Raw genomic sequence first — 3648 nt, 5'->3', positions numbered from 1 at the left:
AGAGAAATTGCCCTGAATTGGGCACAGTTTAACTCCTCCCTTGCAAACTTCTCTCCCAGTCGCACCCTTGAGCTGTTGCTGCTGCCTGCTGCCCCTCTCATGCTTCTCAAATCAGCCTTGGGAGACAAGGATGCAGCTGACGAGGGCTTGAGAGACCACCTTCCTGCCTTCAGATTGTTAAGATGAAATGCCTGTAGGAGTTTGAATAGATCGAGAAAGCAGGGATCCTGTTCTTGAGAGCAGAGGGAGAACAACATGGACAGTAAGCTCCTAGAGGACCAGTAGAATGCATTGCCTTACAAGAGTCATCTTTAATATGTGTGTATGTGTATAGATAGATAGATATTCTTAAGCCCTCCTAAAATCCTACTTCCTCCAACAGGCCTTCCCCAGCTAATTATCTTTTGCACTATTCATCTATGCCCCACCTTGTACTTATGCATCTACGAATATTTGACTGGACATTGAATTTCACTTATTCTGGCCACTGCTTGGGAATATCTCTTTGTAGGTCTCCTCCATTGGCGTGTAAGCTACTTGTGAGCAGGGAATGAACCCTGTGCTTCTGTCATTGCTCCCAAGGACTTAGAACAGTGCCTTGTACTCAATACACACTGCTATTATAACATTATTACTGCTGCTGCTGCTGCTGCTGCTGCTGCTGCTGCTGCTGCTACTACTACTACTACTACTACTGAGAGGCAGCATGGCCTAGTGGAAAGAGCACAGACCTAGGTTCTAGTCCTAGCTCTTCCAATCGCTCGCTGTGTGCTGTTGGGCATGTCCCATCACTTCACTTCACTGTGCCTCAGTTTTCTCAACTGTAAAATGGGGGTTAAATCAGTGTTCTTCCTCCTACTTAGACTGTGAGTCCCATGTGGGGTAGGGACTGTATCCAATCTGATTATCTTGTACCTACCTCAGCAGTTAGAACAGTGCTTGACACATACTAAGTGCTTAATGAATATGCTTAATACCACAGTAATAATAATAAGGATGATAATAATAATGCAGGCATTCCCAAATTGAGATTTGTGCAACCGTTCCATTCAATCATCTAGTGCTTTTACAAAGGTTTAACAATAAATTTATCATCTCCTAGCATGGATCTTGCCATCCCATTCCTTCTTCCCTCCTTTCCCAATTCTAAATCCTTTTTTTCCATTAGCCACCTGAGCTCAGAAGAAATTGGAAAAAACAAGAACTCTTGAGAAGAAGTCAAGCCTGCCACCTACAGTCTGAGGGCAAAAACCAATTAGCGGGTGATTCATTCTCAAGCCCAGAGCCAAAATAATTTTAGAAAGTGGCTTAGTTCAGCCCACTCTAGGCTTTCTACATCAGTGAGGTGACACTACTTCTAGTATCTCACATCTTTAAAACTCTGACACTTCCATTTGAAATTAAACTACAAGAATTCCTACATGCACATGCTTCTCCAGAGAACTAGAGAGGGTGAAAAGCTGATTCATGGGAGAAGAATCAACTCTTTCAGAATACTACTGAATAAATTTCACTCTCAGTGCACTCAATCACATCCTAATGCTACTATGATGTTAAATTTGCTCACAAGGGTAATTTATAATCAGAAAGTAAGACACTCATAAAACCCATCATAGGATCAAGCACAGTAGAAATAACATCACTTTCCCCAAAATAAATACAGCTGGGGCCAACAAAACAGCAGTACAAAATATTTCAGTTGGTTTAACAAAGTTGATCTTTATTTATAAAAACACATGCTTTTATTAAATACACACTAGAAAGAATATATACCACAGAGAAAAAGTGAATGGGGACAGAAACTTTCCTTGATTCTGACATAATAATGCTGCATTCTATGACAGTGAGTTCCCCTGGCTTACAGTTTTTCATAAACTGGGAGCTTTTCAATTATGCAGATGTAAGCAGCAATCATTATTAACAACAGTCACGGGATACTGGATAAAATCTCTACTGTCATGTTTTCCCAGTCACCCAACTAAAGCTGTAGTTTTAACATGAAAATACTTTTTCTTCTTTTGTTAAAATAGTAACCCAAGGCCCTGAAATTATATAATGAGAGCATTCTTTTAAATAAAAAAGCCTGTAAAAGATTGTTCTACGTTTAAAATCTGATACACAGAAAACTGCTACAGGGTGAGAACTTTTTTGGCAGTACAACTCCAAATACAGAAGATTTTTAGAAACCAAGAAAGTGCAGGTATGCAAAAACCAACTTCAGGAATATTACAATAAGCAGAATTCTCCAACAGTACATTGTAGTCTTCTTAATAATGTCAAATATTTCAGACATCCAGGTTTTGTTGTGGAGAAAATATCACTGGCAACAGACATCAAACCATTTCATAATATATGTAAATAAGTTTAGATGCACCATGATATCGCACACACACCCAACCATTCACACATTTATGCCTTCACAAAATAGGACTAGAATTTTTTGATTAAATTCAATGAAGTTGGATTGTGTTTTTGTTTTAAGAAAAATGTAGTACACCTTTTGGGTAACCTTTTCAATTTTGTGTGGTTATAAATTACCATATATTTTCCAAACATCCCTCTCTTCTACTCCATATTTGTGTTGGTCACTGTTTGCTTAGAGACATGTTATCAAATCCCCACTCCCAACCGCAAAAAGCTCACCTTTCACATCCAACCTATAGTGCACTGGAGAATGACTCTTCTTATTTGGGAATCTTTTTGGGATGGAATTCAGAGGAACTGGGTTGCAACACCTTTACTGGGATTGGACGAACACCTCTTTTCATTCTTGTGGTTCTGTGAACTTAAAAAGTTGGGAGGTGACATAAAATATCCCCAAACCCTGGACCAACTTCTCCTCTAACCTTACATGAAGATTTTTCATATCCACACCTCTCCTCTTGTTCATTGGTAGAATTTTCTGTTTAGACCCCACTGAAGAGGGGATGAATTAAGGCCAAACTGGATCCTTTCAAATGGCTCAGGAGAGTATTTAAGCCCTTTGATTTAGACTCAAGTATGGAGGGGACTGAAAACAGACCCTTGGCACACTGAGTTAACAATAGATACAATTTTCTGAGGTAGGTGAAGTCAAATACTGAACCTGGAGCACAGACGTAAGCTGCACTATCCTTGGGCACTTAATAGATGCCTTTTTTAGGAGATATAATTAATTTTCTACAGGTGTATGGTCATCTTCAGGAACCTTGCTATGGGGTTGGAATGGAGAAAGGGGGAGGGTGATAAAAATGAACAAAGAAAAAGGAACTTTGGCTGAGGAATTTCAGTTAACAAGAAACTCAGTTGTGTAGTGGAAAGTAGGAGTTGGAACACCTGGGTTCTAGTCCCAGCTCTGCTGCTTGCCTGTTGTAAAACCTTGGGCAAGTCACTCCAGTTTCCTGTGCCTCAGGTTCTTCACCTGCAGAATGGGGACAAAATATCTGTTCTCTCTCTCTCTTAGACAGTGAGCCCTGTGTAGAATGGGGATTATGTGCAATTTGTTATCTTAGATCTACCCCAGCTCTTAGCACAGTCCTCGGCACAGAGTAAGTACTTAATGAATATCATCATTATTTCACTATTCTTATAAAACATATACAAACACCCATCCTCCCATCCCAAACATTCTAGAACTGATGGTCTCAACTAACTACGCCCCCTGGGGCT

The 3648-nt window shown here is 39.9% G+C and overlaps 1 long non-coding RNA gene across 1 annotated transcript; it reads right to left on the bottom strand.

Moving 5' to 3' along the window:
- Positions 1-1699: 1699 nt before the first annotated feature.
- On the bottom strand, positions 1700-3335 carry LOC119946653. Its single transcript, XR_005456449.1, has 2 exons — positions 2644-3335; positions 1700-2320 (listed from the first exon to the last, which is right to left on the bottom strand). It is a non-coding gene; the product is annotated as an uncharacterized LOC119946653 (long non-coding RNA).
- Positions 3336-3648: the final 313 nt, after the last annotated feature.

The sequence above is a fragment of the Tachyglossus aculeatus genome, chromosome Y2, assembly GCF_015852505.1.
Source record: "Tachyglossus aculeatus isolate mTacAcu1 chromosome Y2, mTacAcu1.pri, whole genome shotgun sequence".
In the NCBI taxonomy this organism is placed as follows: Eukaryota; Metazoa; Chordata; class Mammalia; order Monotremata; family Tachyglossidae; genus Tachyglossus; species Tachyglossus aculeatus.
The sequence above is the reverse complement of the archived record's forward strand: the minus strand, read 5'-3'. Positions and strand labels throughout refer to the sequence as shown.